Here is a 17,187-nt window from a genome sequence, read left to right on the forward strand (position 1 = left end):
GCAAGTGATCTTTGGAGGGGACTTCAATAATGTCACGAGGTCCCAAGATAGGAGAGGTTCCAATGATCGGCTGGCTTATGACTGTGTGGCCCTTAGTAATATAGTCAGTGAAGCTCGCCTAGAGGATGCCCACATCCGGAGCCCCTCAGGCCACGCGGGTTTCACCTTTCATCGAGGTAGCAGCAGGTCTAGGATAGACAGGTTTTATTTAAAGGAGGAAGCCGTCTCTTCCGCAGTGTCCGTGGTTGAGGTGGAGTTCTCCGACCACTGTATGATTTTGTTTTCCCTGAATGTTTCAGAGACCCCCCGGATGGGAAAAGGTTATTGGAAGCTGAATTTGTCCCTCCTGGAGGAAACAGAGATAAGACAGTCCTTTGAGGATTTTCTTCAAAGTCAGGTACCTTTACTGGACTTTTGTAGTAGTAAGTCTGAGTGGTGGGAGATATTCAAGAAGCAGGTTGCGGGGTTCTTCCGCCAGCTCTCGAGCCTCAGGTCCCTAAACAGGTATCGCCTGTATCAGGGACTGAGGAGGAAACTCGAGCTTCTCGTCTCGACTGGAGGTAGCCGAGAGGATATCTCCAGAGTGAAGTCCTTGCTGATGAGGTGTCAGTACGATAGGCAAGCATCTTTGGTTTTTGAGGGATTACGGGAAGTACCGCTCGCCCGACCCTTACAGGAACTGCAAGATGTCAGTGAGTAGTAAAGTAGTCTCAGGACTGATTGATAGTACGGGATCTCTGAATCGGTCCAGATCAGGGATCCTGGAGGTCGTCAGATCCTTCTACTCGCACCTACAGACAGGAAGCTTCTGGCCAAGATACTGTTTAATCGGCTGGTGAAGTTTGCACCCCGGCTCCTTTCGGGGGCTCAGCACTGCTCTGTTCCAGGCCGAAGCACCTTAAGTGCTGTCCTCAGTGTCAGGGAGGCAGTGGAGCGGAGTAGTGCGGGTCTCTGGAAGGGGTACTTACTTTTCCTTGGATCAGGCCAAAGCATTTGATCGAGTGAACCATGACTACCTCTGGTCCGTCCTCCTGAGATATGGCTTACCGTGTACTTTTGTTAATTGGCTTAAGATCTTGTATGCAGGGGCAGAGAGTTTCCCGCTGGTGAACGGGTGGTCTGGCCGCTCTTTGAGGTGGGGTCTGGAGTCCGTCAGGGTTGTCCTTTGAGCCCGCTCTTATATGTATTTGCGATCGATCCCTTCCTTAGGAGGGTGAGTTGCGGACCATTGGCGGGAGTCAGGATGATTCTGGCGGAGCCGGGTGTCGCCCAGAGAGTGGTGGCGTACGCTGATGATGTCACCATTTTCCTCTCCTCGAGAGAGGAGGCCGATGTGGTGATGTCGGAAGTGGACCGCTACTCGGAGGCATCCGGGTCTAAGATCAACCAGGATAAGTGTGAGAGTCTCTGGCTGGGAGGGGGAGACCCCACGTTTGATCTCCCGGACACCCGTCCAGGGCCCCAAGACTCAGCAAAAGTTTTGGGCATCACATTCGGCCAGGATGATTATCCCACCAAAAACTGGGATGGTAAGCTCCAGGATGCCACTCAGAGGGTGGACCAGTGGAAGGGTTGGTCTATGACCCTCAGGGAAAGGGTACACCTGATCAAATCGTACCTGCTCCCCTTGTTTATCTATCTGGGCAGCGTATGTATTTTACCAGAGGCTTACTACACTAGGGTCTACAGCCTGTTTTTCCAACTGTTATGGGGGAACAGGTTGAACCTAGTCAAGAGGGAGGTTACGTACCGCACGAGGAGACTAGGGGGTTTATCTATGGTAAACCCTGTGGTGTTCTTAACGAACACCTTCTTGAAAGCCAACATTGCAAACCTCTGGTCAGAGAGGGCTCCTCCGTGGGTACTCTCCTGCAGGGAATGGTTTCGGCCTTTCTTCCAGGAATGGGAGACAGGAGGGCAAGTGAAGGACCTCCGTACACCACATGGATATCTTCCGGCTTACGCTACCCCGACTCTGAAGGCGATACGTCGGTGGGGTCTGGGAGTGTGGGAGATCAGGACCCAGTCAAGGCAGTTCCTTGACAAACGGGTTCTGTTGACCCACTTCCAGAAGCCTCTGGCGCTCAGGGACTGCCCAGGTCGGGATCTGACGGTGGGATTGCATCTTTTAAATATGAAAAGGATCCCCCAGAAGTTTTGGGACTTGGCCTGGCGCTGCTTTCAGGGGAAGCTATATGTGAGGGACAACCTGAAGTACAGGAACTCTGATGACCGGGGATGTCCCCGAGAAGAGTACGGGGACACGCTGGAAAGCATGGACCACTTCCTGCTTCATTGTCCCTTTAATATAGGGGTTTACAACAGGGTGGGTGCTTCCATCGGCTGGAGTCAACTTGCCGGCCTTTCCTATCCGGAGTGGGCTTATGGGGCATTCAGGAACCTGGGTGGCCGTGATCGGGGCACTTTATTCTTAGTTAGCTTAGTGGTTAGGTACTACACGTGGAATGCACGGTGCTTAGTATCGACCCAACAGAAAGTCCTCTCCGAGGTGGAGGTATGTAGGAACATCACTGGTGACCTCGGGAAGATCAGGTCTTTGGAGTATGGCAGTCTTGGTACCAGTAGGGCTTCTCTCCTGTGGAGAGGGTTTTCTTTTGATGTACCTTAATTTTGGTTAGGGACAGTATATAGATGTTAGGGTGAGTATAGGGTCAGTTTTATGAAGGGATAGCGATAGGGTTAGAAGTAAGGTTCATAGGGTAAGCATTTTGAAACTTAGTTTTATCAGGATTGCCATCCTTCTTCCTGGTGGTGGGCTATGCATGTCACTCTAGCTTTTTGTTTTGTTTTCTGTAATTTGAATGTAAAGGGCTTGCAGGCAACCAATCTTGGGCCTGGTGGGGGTTTGAAGTACTGTATTACTTTGTTTTTCATATTATTTCTGTGGTTGTAGTGAATTAGTACATTGTTGAGTTAGTTAATAATAGTGGGGGGGGGGATTAATTTTAAGTTGGGTGGGGGTTGTTGGGGGGAGGGGGTGATGCTTTGGGTCTGACTTGGGTCAGTTTATGGACAATGACTGTTTCAGTAAAAAAAAAATAAAAAAACACTGTGATACACGAACTCTGACCATGTCCAGTGGGAGTGGTGTGGGTGATGGGAGAGTTCATAGTGTAGGTTATTTTTCTTTAGGTTTTATTCTTGTTTACATGTATTTCATAAGTATAAATAGTTTTATGTATTTTTGTATAGTGTTATACCTCATTGTTGGGTAAAGGCAGTCGGACCAGCTTTTAGTTGATATTATTGTGTTTATTTTTTCCCCCTTATGGTAATGTATCCATGCATGTGTGTGTTACTATAGTTTAAAGAGAAGGGAAAGGAGAAAGGGGAAAAAATAAATAAATAAATGAAATTTCCAAGTTGGAATTATTTTTAGTTATGGCAATAAGCCCTCTTTTTATTATAATTTTTTTTATTTTTTTTTACTTTATTTTATTTTTTTATTTTTTTCGTTGTTATGATCTAATATGTATTGTGAGTATTGGTTGTTGTCTGTGTGTAAAATTAATGGTATTTCCAAGATGGAATTATTTTATTTATTTCCTTATTATTTTTATGGCAGTTAGCCCTATTTATTTTTGTTTAATGCATTTTGTGTATGGTATGTGGGGATAAGTTTCCTATTCGGATGTTTTCAGTTAAAACTTAATTAAGGAAAGCTATATTTATGTTTTGTTGGTAATTAATGTGTGTGTGTATGTGTGTGTGTTTGGAAGGATAATAGGTAAGAATTAGTAGTATCAGGCATTATTTGGTAGTTGAGTTAAGCTGGGCTGGTTGGTTAGGTAGGTCCTTTTATTCTGTAACAAAGAGTTTATATTTGTTACTTTTTCATCCTTATGTTTCAGCTGATTAAGCATTGTATTTGTGTTTTGTAAAAGTTTTATATTTTTCTAATAAAAAGAGTTCCAGCTGTAGCAAAACTCCCAGCATGCCAGGACAGTCAATGGCTATGCCGATGTGCTGGCCCCTGTATTCTCTGTGCAGTGATGACAACAGGGTGCCGCAACCGAGATCACGGGGGTCCTTTGGAGAGGGGATAAGATGTCTTGGTGCGTAGTACCCCTTTAAGAGGGAAAAACATGATATATATTTAACCCCAAACCAAATGTACCTTATTTTTATTTTCTACCTAATGTACATAAAGACCGAAAAAAAAAACACCTGTTCGCCCGATAGTTGCCAGATGTTTATCTGAATATATAGACCATCAGTTACAGAAATGTGCGGTGTCTTTACCAGCATACCTCAGAGATAAATGGGCGTTTATTAACCCTATTGAAAGATATCATACGGGAAGAGGACTATATGTGGGCAACGCTAGATATTGCTTCATTATATAGTAACATCCCACATGACAGAGGAGTGGAAGCTGTGTGATCTTTTTTAGTGGAAGATCCCTTGATGCCCATACATCAGAGGAACTTCATTTTGGAGGCCATTAAAGGAGTAGTGCAGTGTTGAAAAACATCCCCTATCCCAAGGATAGGGGATACATTTCAGATTGTGGGGTGTCCGACTGCTGGGGGGCCCCGTGATCTCCTGTACGGGGCCCTGGCTCGCTGGCCAGATAGCGCGTGTTGACTAGTGTTGAGCAGCATAGGCCATATTCGAATTCGCGATATTTCGCGTATATATGGACAAATATTCGTCATATATTCGCTAAATTCGCATATTCGTAATATTCGCGTAATATTTTTGCATATGCGAAAATTTGCATAAATGAAAATGTGCATAAGCAAATTTTCCCATATGCGAAAATTCATACGCCAGTCTCACACAGTAGTATTAGAGCCTTCTTTACACCACACAAGCTGGAAGCAGAGAGGGATGATCACTGTGATGTGTATTGTGAAAAAAAAAAAAACAATATTCGTAATTTCGAATATATAGTGCTATATTGGCGAATATTCGCGAATTCGCGCATTGCGAATATTTGCGAGCAACACTAGTGTTGACCACCAGACGAAGGGGCAGCCGACACGCCCCCTCAAAAAAAGCGCTATGGCAGAGCCAGAGATATCTAAAGGCAGCGCTGCATCAGTCCCCCCAAAAAATGTGAGTTCCTGGATTTAAATATCTATATTCAGGATGGCTGTTCGCATACTGCCAACTATTTTAAGGAGGTGGATGCAAACAGATACCTCGACTTTAACAGTTGCCATCTTAAATAATGGAAGAAGAACATTCCATTAGGTCAAATGAAAAGAATCCGAAGGAATTGTTCTTCCACACAAAAATACCTACAACAACTAGAGAACCTGGAGGATCGTTTTAAACAAAAAGGGTATCCCAAACCCCTTATACAAGGAGCACGCCAGAGAGTGGACGAATTAGAACAAAGTGCTTGCTTGAAAAATAATAAACAGGGTAATGCAGAGGGGGGTTATAATGATGAATTTGATTCTGTTTTTCTAACTAGGTATTACACTTCACACACCAATATTTTTTTATTATTTTTTTTATTTTTTTTTGTATAGGTAATATCACCAGCTCATATTATTGTGTCATGATTACTGGCACCATATGTAGTCCCCCAGTTATTCTTCTTTAGATGTTTTCCGTGTCCTGTGCAGTATCTCTCCCAGAAGTCCACTTGATGGCCCCCGTGGTGGTCTACACCCCGAAGTCATCAATTTTTACTCTAAGAGAGAGTGTGCAGCTGTTTCTGGAGACGGTCAACAATAACTTCTGCATGGTGGAATAATAGGTCACGATGTTTATCAGGATCAGTAGAAGCATCACCCACTCGATGATTATGATGGGGATTTCACGGATCTCGTCCCAGTCTTCATCATTATGGAATAATTCCTTTAATGTTTCATATCCAAAATAGAAAACTAAAAAAGACAAAAGTCAGGCCACAGCAGGTGCATCTACTATGGTGGATGACTTTTTTTGCTCCTGGTAATTTATACATCTGGATGGACTGCCCAAGGTAGTATAAGGCTTCACATGTAATGGAAATTATCGTGCTGACAAAGTGTATCCTGGGATATTCTTCGGGGGACAATACATGCATAACAGCTGTGGAAAAACAGGAGGCCCACACAATGGCCAGCAGGATCCTCTGGATCAGGACCTGATGACCCCTGAACTCTTCAGTATGCATAACCATATACTTATAAATAAGAAAGGTTAGTACCAAAGTGCCAATGGACATCCCTATGAATCCAATTCTGAATAATATGCTTTCGGGAAAGACATTTCCCACGTCACTGTGAAGGAAAAGAAACCAATGTTATTATGGATATTTCCTCACTCCCAACCCATGAAATAAGAATCATGTGCTTGTTTATCTTACCTGATGCTCATCAGTGGCGAGGCTGCATGGCCGAGGACGACCGTCATGATGTAGCTGGTGGCAAGCCAGGCCGCACACCAAAACGCCAACAGGAGGGGGACGAACCCCAGTCCTTTTAGCTCCATTTCAGACAAGTAGAAGAAGAAGACGCTAATCTCACTATTCTCACTAATCGCACTGGAACTGACTGAAGGCTCGGGCGGCTGTCAGTGGAATGTCAGGCCTCCAGCTGTCTATGACATCACATGTGACATGTCAGAATGACTGCTTGTTTCTTTGAGCTGCCATGATTTAGTATCTGCTATAGACAGAACCTGATGTTTTTACTATGGACCTTACAGACCTCAGAACCCAAGTAATTAGTGCAGGGGCTCCATTTTGATCATCTCATATTTCACATTATTTGAGTTCCAGGGCTCAGATACATTTGCACCCTCTATAGCAGTGGTCTTCAAGCTGTGAACCCCCAACCGCTGCAGAACCACAACTCCCAGCATGCCGAGACAGCAACTTCGCATAAGGAAATAGTCTAATTAAACTTTTCTTATATATAGAATCCCTGAAATCTCCAATCTCTCCTTTTATTGGTTTATGATCTGTGTTACTTATTTGTTAAAAACAATGTTTCTGATTGTCTTCCCCCCACACACTTATGGGCTATCTCTTCAAACGACTTTATTTGACCTAAAGCGTATAATTGATTTACATAAATAAGCCCCTTTTCATCCAAAAGAGTGAATCTTTAATTTTAAGGAATTCTTTAAGTGCTTTATTCGACCATAATGAAGTAAAGTCAAATCTCCATGTGATTTTAAACATTTTTTAAGTTCCTCCCATACTTAATTATCTAGATATGCATGGGTGTAGTGAGTATCCCAGCTTCCAAAATCTCAAAAATATCCTTATAACGACCCATTAGGGTATGTTCACACTACAGTGTGTGAATGGAATCTCCGCTCGCTGAATTCAGTGAGCGAAGATTCAGACTGGCAGCCGGCGGTGGCGGTAGGACCGGGCGGCACTGAGCCGTCACTATTGACAGCTATGCAGTGCTCGCGGACTTCCGTGCAAAGAATGAACATGTTCTTTCTTTGGGCGGAACAATTTCAGTGGCGCTGAAATTCCGCAGTGTGAACGGCTCTCGCGGAAACCCATTCACATTAATGTTAAGTTCACACCGCGGAATTCGGCTCTCGGAGTTCCGCCCGTGGAATTCGGCTTGCGGAATTCCGCCGGAGGATTTCCGCGGGAATTCCGTAGTGTGAACATACCCTTAGAGAGAAAAAATAGGACTACATTTTCCCTCCTTCTCATAATAGTCTGCAATTTTAGTGCTAAAAAGTACCTAAAAAAAAAAAAGTGCCCAACCCCCATCGTGCTCAGCTAACGTTAAAGAAACATATTTCATTCTCGTGCTTTCCTGCCCCAAAGTAGTGAATTTAATAAAGAAATAAGAGCTTGGAACCATTTTTCTGATATCCATACAGTATAGAAACATAGAATGTGTCGGCAGATAAGAACCAATTGGCCCATCTAGTCTGCCCAATAATCTGAATCCTATCAATAGTCCCTGGCCCTATCTTATATGAAGGATAGCCTTATGCCTATCCCATGCATGTTTAAACTCCTTCACTGTATTTGCAGTGACTAGTGTTGCTCACGAATATTCGCAATTCAAATTTTAATCGCGAATATAGCATATTCGCGAATTTGCGAATATTGCAAATATAGCACTATATATTCATAATTACGAATATTCGCTTTTTTTGCGCATATGTGAAAATTTGTGCGCATATGCGCAAATTTGCGAATATTGAGCCCTCCCTTCATTAATGGTATAGAGAACTGTGACTAGTGCATCAACTCTGTGATTTTTTGCCCAATAAAACCAATAGGCTAATTGTGGTCTATGGGGATCTCACTGCATGTAAGATAAGCAGGACCGTCTCGGCAGTACAGTGGGATGGGAAACCGTCACTGGTTCGAGTCCCAGGGTGGACAGTGTTACAGTGTTGTGGTTAAACTTTACTTTCCTGGAAAAGCTGCTGAGTTGCCCATAGCAACCAATCAAATTGCTTCTTTCATTTTTCAGAGGCCTATTCAAAAATGAAAGAAGCGATCTGATTGGTTGCTAAGTATATAGTAAACATTCATATATGTGGTCAATATATAGTATACATTCATATATATGGGGGTCAGTATATAGTATACATTCATATATATGGGGGTCAGTATATAGTATACATTCATATATATGGGGGTCAGTATATAGTATACATTCATATGTGTGGTCAGTATATAGTATACATTCATATATGGGGGTCAGTATATAGTATACATTCATATATATGGGGGTCAGTATATAGTATACATTCATATATATGGGGGTCAGTATATAGTATACATTCATATGTGTGGTCAGTATATAGTAAACATTCATATATATGGGGGTCAGTATATAGTATACATTCATATATATGGGGGTCAGTATATAGTATACATTCATATATATGGGGTCAGTATAAAGTATACATTCATATATATGGGGGTCAGTATATAGTATACATTCATATATGGGGGTTAGTATATAGTATACATTCATATATATGGGGTCAGTATATAGTATACATTCATATATATGTGGTCAGTATATAGTATACATTCATATATATAGGGGTCAGTATATAATATACATTCATATATGGGGGTCAGTATATAGTATACATTCATATATACGGGGGTCAGTATATAGTATACATTCATATATATGTGGTCAGTATATAATATACATTCATATATATGGGGGTCAGTATATAGTATACATTCATATATATGGGGTTTCAGTATATAATATACATTCATATATATGGGGGTCAGTATATAGTATACATTCATATATATGGGGGTCAGTATATAATATACATTCATATATGGGGGTCAGTATATAGTATACATTCATATATACGGGGGTCAGTATATAGTATACATTCATATATATGTGGTCAGTATATAGTATACATTCATATATATGGGGGTCAGTATATAGCAGTGATTCCCAACCGCGGTGCCGCGGCACACGTGTGTGCCGTTCAGCACTGCCCGTGGTGCCGCTGGATTTTGCCGTGATTTTTTTTATTTTTTACTATTATTTTTTTTTAAATGTCCCGCCCCGGCCTGACGGCGCAGGGGGGAAGGGAAGTCTGCGTGCGCACTGCGCACACAGCGTCCCCCTCTATCTCCTGCGTTTCCTGTGTTCCCCTCCGTCCCCTGCGTCTGCCGCGTGACCCGTGTTCCCCTCCTTCCCCATCTGTTCCCTGTGTCCCCCGCATCCCCCTCCTTCACTCTCCGTCTCCTGTGTCCCCCTCCGTCCCCCTCTCCCTTGCGGCGCAGTGAGCCGGATATGGTGCCCTGGGGCGGAACGAGCTGCACCAGCGCCGTACTCCCGTGCCTCCTGTGGAACTGCAAGCTGTGCGGGCCGGCTTGCTTAAGGTACCGTACCCTTTCCACCCCTCTGTTCACCTTCTCAACCCTGTCTAAATCCCCCCACCGTCACCCAGGTCCACACTCTACCCCTCCCCCCCGACCCCGTCACTCATGTCCACCCCCCCTGTCAGCCACGTCTGCCTTGTTTACCTCCCTGTCCATCTCTATCACCCATGTCCACCCCCCCCTGTCAGCCATATCTGCCTTGTTTACCTCCCTGTCCATCTCTATCACCCATGTAATCCCTCCCTGTCACCCATGTAATCCCTCCATGTCACCCATGTGCACCCCCCCAGTCACCCATGTCCACCCCCCAAGTCACCCATGTCCACCCCCCCAGTCACCCATGTCCACCCCCCGTCACCCATGTCCACCCCCCGTCACCCATGTCCACCCTCCCTGTCACCCATGTCCACCCTCCCTGTCACCCATGTCCACCCTCCCTGTCACCCATGTCCACCCCCCCAGTCACCCATGTCCACCCCCCCAGTCACCCATGTCCACCCCCCCGTCACCCATGTAATCCCTCCCTGTCACCCATGTAATCCCTCCCTGTCACCCATGTAATCCCTCCCTGTCACCCATGTAATCCCCCCTGTCACCCATGTCCACCCCCTCAGTCACCCATGTCCACCCCCTCAGTCACCCATGTAATCCTTCCCTGTCACCCATGTAATCCCTCCCTGTCACCCATATAATCCCTCCCCGTCACCCATATAATCCCTCCCCGTCACCCATGTAATCCCTCCCTGTCACCCATGTCCACCCCCCTGTCACCCATGTCCACCCCCCGTCACCCATATCCACCCCCCCTGTCACCCATGTCCACCCCCCCTATCACCCATGTCCACCCCCCCTGTCACCCATGTCCTTCCTCCCTGTCACCCATGTCCACCCTCCCTGTCACCCATGTCCACCCTCCCTGTCACCCATGTCCACCCCCCTGTCACCCATGTCCACCCCCCGTCACCCATATCCACCCCCCCTGTCACCCATGTCCACCCCCCCTATCACCCATGTCCACCCCCCCTGTCACCCATGTCCTTCCTCCCTGTCACCCATGTCCACCCTCCCTGTCACCCATGTCCACCCTCCCTGTCACCCATGTCCACCCTCCCTGTCACCCATGTAATCCCTCCCCCGTCACCCATGTAATCCCTCCCCCGTCACCCATGTAATCCCTCCCCCGTCACCCATGTAATCCCCCCCGTCACCCATGTAATCCCCCCCGTCACCCATGTCCACCCCCTGTCACCCATGTCCACCCCCACTCTGTCACCCATGTCCACCCTCCTGTTCACCCATCTGTCCCTTTGTTACCCCAGTCCACCCTTCTCTGTCACTCCTGTCCCTCTTTTACCCCCTTGTCCACCCCTCTGACCCCCTGTCTCCCCTCCCCACCCTCCTGTCACCCATGTCCACCCCCTGTCCACCCCTCTGTCACCCCTATGCCCCCGTCACCCATGTTCACTCTTCTACACCCATCTATCACCCTTGTACACCTCTCTACACCCCTCTGACACCCATTTACACTTCTCTACAACCCTCTGTCACCCATGTACACCCATCTGTCACCCATGTACACTACTCTGTACCCCTCTGCCACCCATGTACACTCCTCTACACACCTGTCACCCATGTACACCCCTCTGTCACCCATGTCCACCCCCCCTGTCACCCATGTCCACCCCCTCAGTCACCCATGTCCACCCCTCAGTCACCCATGTAATCCCTCCCTGTCACCCATGTAATCCCTCCCTGTCACCCATGTAATCCCTCCCTGTCACCCATGTAATCCCTCCCTGTCACCCATGTCCAACGCCCCTCTCACCCATGTCCACCCTCCCTGTCACCCATGTCCACCCTCCCTGTCACCCATGTCCACCCTCCCTGTCACCCATGTCCACCCTCCCTGTCACCCATGTAATCCCTCCCCCGTCACCCATGTAATCCCTCCCCCGTCACCCATGTAATCCCTCCCCCGTCACCCATGTAATCCCTCCCCCGTCACCCATGTAATCCTCCCCGTCACCCATGTCCACCCCCCGTCACCCATGTCCACCCCCACTCTGTCACCCATGTCCACCCTCCTGTTCACCCATCTGTCCCTTTGTTACCCCAGTCCACCCCTCTGTCACTCCTGTCCCTCTATTACCCCCTTGTCCACCCCTCTGACCCCGTCTCCCCTCTCCACCCTCCTGTCACCCATGTCCACCCCCTGTCCACCCCTCTGTCACCCCTATGCCCCCGTCACCCATGTTCACTCTTCTACACCCATCTATCACCCTTGTACACCTCTCTACACCCCTCTGTCACCCATTTACACTTCTCTACAACCCTCTGTCACCCATGTACACCCATCTGTCACCCATGTACACTCCTCTATACCCCTCTGTCACCCATGTACACTCCTCTACACCCCTCTGTCACTCATGTACACTCCTCTACACCCCTCTGTCACCCATGTACACTCATAGGCGTGCGCACAGGGTGTGCCGGGTGTGGAGCAAAAGGGGCAGCTGCACCGGGCCCTGTAATTCCTGGGGGCCCAAAAGCAGCTCTCCCCTTTTGCCCCATAAAGCTGATAAAGGCTGGCGGGCCAGGCGTCAGGGGCCCGGCCAAAATGTTAGTAGGACTGGGCGGGGGGGCGGGTTTGCGCCGCACGCTACCTTTTTATGTTCGCCGCCGCCGTCACTCATTCCCAGGCAGCCAGTACCGCAATGGCTGTCTGGGAGATGGTCACGTGACGTGACGTGTGGTGCAACGTCACGGGCGGCATCATAGAGAAGAGCGGAGCATAGAGAGTCTCCCGCTCCTCTCAGTCCCCACACGGCCGCTTCCAGGATCAAGGCCGCAGCAAGGGACCCACCGCCGGGGGTATCCTCCCCTCACTTGCATAATCTGATAATCCCCTCCCCCGTACGTATCCTGTACTGATCCTGAGTTATATCCTGTATTATTCTAAAGAGCTGTACTCACTATTCTGCTGGTGAGGTCACTATGTACATATATTACATTACTTATCCTGTACTGATCCTGAGTTATATCCTGTATTATTCTAAAGAGCTGTACTCACTATTCTGCTGGTGAGGTCACTGTGTACATACATTACTTATCCTGTACTGATCCTGAGTTATATCCTGTAAATCTTTTATTAGAAAAATACAAATCATAACAAAACATAAACCAGCACAACTTTGCCATAACGGAAAACAACAACATGAAATAACATAAACCCAAACTTTACATTTAAATAAAAGAACAAAAATCCTGCCTAACCGGCCAGCCCAGCTTTCCTACTAGAACTAGAAATATTATAACTACACCTTTCATAGCCAAACAACACACTCATAAGAAACATAAATATAGCACTATTTCGCTTTAACTCAAAACACCCAAACTCGGGAAAAATCATACATTACAAATAGAAAACACAACAAGCACTCACACTGCACACCATGTTTTTTTTTTTAAATAATAATAATAATTATAATAATAATAACAACACTATACCACACTCACACATGCACACATATATATCCATATATTAACTACATTTAACCAAGAAACCAAAAATAAATAAATAAATAAATTAAATTCAATTCAAAATACCCAAACTCGGGAAAATATCACAGAAAACACAATACACACATGCTTACACACATCTTTACTACATACTACATATATAAACCAAAGAAAATAAATCCACAACGGGATACTAAAGAAACATTACTACAAAAACAAAACTGGTTCGACTGCCATGTCTATCTCTACTATAAATACTATATACTTAAAAAAAAAAAAAAATAATAATTTTTTTTTATAATAATATAACATTAAACATACTATATACATAACTAACTATATACACTACTATGTACAATACTATACACAAACTATATACACCTATAAATAAACAGAAAACACACCTACAAATATAAAAGAACATTCTACACTAAACTGACCCTTCACCCACACCACCCGCCCTCCTGTACATGGGTCAGAGTTTTTTCCATACAGTTCATAGTCCTCAATGTCCAGTCCACAACTGACCCATGCCAGGTCCACCAAAAGAAAAGACCACCACCACCCACAAATATACCCTCCCAACCTAGAACTCCTCCCAACCAACTTAACCATTACCAGCTTTAACATACATAAGCAAACAATACAACCCACTTTAGGCCCAAGTTCGGTGCCTGTAAGCCCTTCATAACCATAGCATCTGAAAACAAAACAAAAAGCTAGGGTGCACATGCATTAGCCCACCACCAGGAAGAAGGAAGGCAATCCTGATACATACAAAATGTATATTCTTTCCCTAACTGCACCCTACCTCTCACCCTACCATTATCCCTAAAGATAAACTGACCCTAGTTGACTCCAGCCGATGGAAGCGCCCACCCGGTTGTAGACCCTTATATTAAAGGGACAATGAAGCAGGAAATGGTCCATGCTTTCCAGCATGTCCCCGCACTCTTCTCGGGGACATCCCCGGTCATCAGATCTCCTGCACTTCAAATTGTCCCTCACATATAGCTTCCCCTGAAAGCAGCGCCAGGCCAAGTCCCAAAACTTCTGGGGGATCCTTTTCATATTTAAGAGATACAACCCCACCCTCAGATCCCGACCTGTGCAGTCCCTGAGCGCCAGAGGCTTCTGGAAGTGGGTCAACAGAACCCGTTTGTCAAGGAACTGCCTTGACTGGGTCCTGATCTCCCACACTCCCAGACCCCACCGACGTATCGCCTTCAGAGTCGGGGTAGCGTAAGCCGGAAGATGCCCATGGGGCGTACGGAGGTCCTTCACTTGCCCTCCTGTCTCCCATTCCTGGAAGAAAGGCCGAAACCATTCCCTGCAGGAGAGTACCCACGGAGGAGCCCTCTCTGACCAGAGGTTTGAAATGTTAGCTTTCAAGAAGGTGTTTGTTAAGAACACCACAGGGTTTACCATAGATAAACCCCCTAGTCTCCTTGTGCGGTACGGAACCTCTCTCTTGACTAGGTTCATCCTGTTCCCCCATAACAGTTGGAAAAACAGGCTGTAGATCCTAGTGTAGTAGGCATCTGGCAAGATACATACACTGCCAAGATAGATAAACAAGGGGAGCAGGATACGATTTGATCAGGTGTACCCTTTCCCTGAGGGTCATAGACCAACCCTTCCACTGATCCACCCTATGAGTGGCATCCTGTAGCTTACCATCCCAGTTTTTGGTGGGATAATCATCCTGGCCGAATGTGATGCCCTGAATTTTTGCTGAGTCTTGGGGCCCTGGGAGGGTGTCCGGGAGATCAAAAGTGGGATCTCCCCCTCCCAGCCAGAGACTTTCACACTTATCCCGGTTGATCTTAGACCCGGATGCCTCCGAGTAGCGTTCCACCTCCGGCATCACCACATCGACCTCCTCTCTCGAGGACACGAAAATGGTGACATCATCAGCGTACGCCACCACTCTCTGGGCGACATCCAGTTCCGCCAGACTCATCCCGACTCCCGCCAACGGCCCACAATCTACCCTCCGGACGTAGGGATCAATTGCGAACACGTATAAAAGCGGGCTCAAAGGACAACCCTGACGGACTCCGGACCCCACCTCAAAAGAGCGGCCAGACCACCCGTTCACCAGCGGGAAACTCTCTGCCCCTGCATATAAGGTCTTAAGCCAATTAATAAAAGCACACGGTAAGCCATATCTCAGGAGGACGGACCAGAGGTACTCGTGGTTCACCCGATCAAATGCTTTGGCCTGATCCAGGGACAGCAAGTACCCCTTCCAGAGACCTGCACTACTCCGCTCCACTGCCTCCCGGACACCGAGAACAGCACTTAAGGTGCTTTGGCCTGGAACAGAGCAGTGCTGGGCCCCCGAAAGGAGCCGGGGTGCAAACTTCACCAGCCGATTAAACAGTATCTCTGCCAGAAGCTTCCTGTCCGTATTGAGAAGAGCTATGGGCCTCCAATTCTCAATATGGCTGGGATCTTTACCCTTTGAGAGAAGAATCAGGGCTGACCTCCTCATTGACTTCGGCAGAGTGCCCGAGGAGAGACACTCATTGAATACCTCAGTCAAGAGGGGAGCTAAAGACTCCTTAAAGGTCTTGTACCACTCGGATGTTAAGCCATCCGGACCTGGTGACTTTTTGGGGGCAAGCCCCTCAATCGCCAGTCTCACTTCCTCTTCCCTGATTTTTTTTGCCAAAACATCAAGAGAGGGGTCTACCCCTGGCTCAGGAATGGTTTCAGCCAGGAAAGCCGACATCCCGTCTCGATCTAGATCCTTCCTTCCCAAGAGATGCGAGTAGAAGGATCTGACGACCTCCAAGATCCCTGATCTGGACCGATTCAGAGATCCTGTACTATCAATCAGTCCTGAAATGACTTTACTACTCACTGACATCTTACAGTTTCTGTAAGGGTCGGGCGAGCGGTACTTCCCGAAATCCCTCTCAAAAACCAAAGATGCGTGCCTATCGTACTGACACCTCATCAGCAAGGACTTCACTCTGGAGATATCCTCCCGGCTACCTCCAGTCGAGACGAGAAGCTCGAGTTTCCTCCTCAGTCCCTGATACAGGCGATACCTATTCAGGGACCTGAGGCTCGAGAGCTGGCGGAAGAACCCCGCAACCCGCTTCTTGAATATCTCCCACCACTCTGACTTACTACTACATAGGCCCAGTAAAGGTACCTGACTCTGAAGAAAATCCTCAAAGGACTGTTTTACCTCTGCTTCCTCCAGGAGGGACGAATTCAGCTTCCAATAACCTTTACCCATCCGAGGGGTCTCTGAAACATTCAGGGAAAACAAAATCATACAGTGATCGGAGAACTCCACCTCAACCACGGACACTGCAGAAGAGACAGCTTCCTCCTTCAAATAAAACCTGTCTATTCTAGACCTGCAGCTACCTCGATGATAGGTGAAACCCGCGTGGCCTGAGGGGCTCCGGATGTGGGCGTCCTCTAGGCGAGCTACCCTAACTATGCTATTGAGAGCTATGCTATCATAAGCCAACCGATCATTGGAGCCTCTCCTATCTTGGGACCTTTTGACAGTATTGAAATCCCCTCCAAAGATCACCTGTCGGCTTGTAAAAAGAAAGGGCTTAATCCTCATAAAGAGATCTTTGCGGCCCCACTTGGTTTGTGGGGCGTAGATGTTAATAAGCCGGAGCTCTTGCCCCTTCATGAGGACATCTAAGATCAGGCACCTCCCCATTTCTAACTCAATAACCCGTCTGCATTCAACAGGAGCGGTAAAAAGGACCGCCACCCCACTATACGGCTCAGCCGCAAGAGACCAGTGGGAGGGGCCACGCCTCCACTCTCTCCTGGCTTTTACCAGAGAGGCAAGATCTGACAACCTGGTCTCC

This window comes from Hyla sarda, unplaced genomic scaffold (assembly GCF_029499605.1).
Source record: "Hyla sarda isolate aHylSar1 unplaced genomic scaffold, aHylSar1.hap1 scaffold_427, whole genome shotgun sequence".
Classification (NCBI taxonomy): domain Eukaryota; kingdom Metazoa; phylum Chordata; class Amphibia; order Anura; family Hylidae; genus Hyla; species Hyla sarda.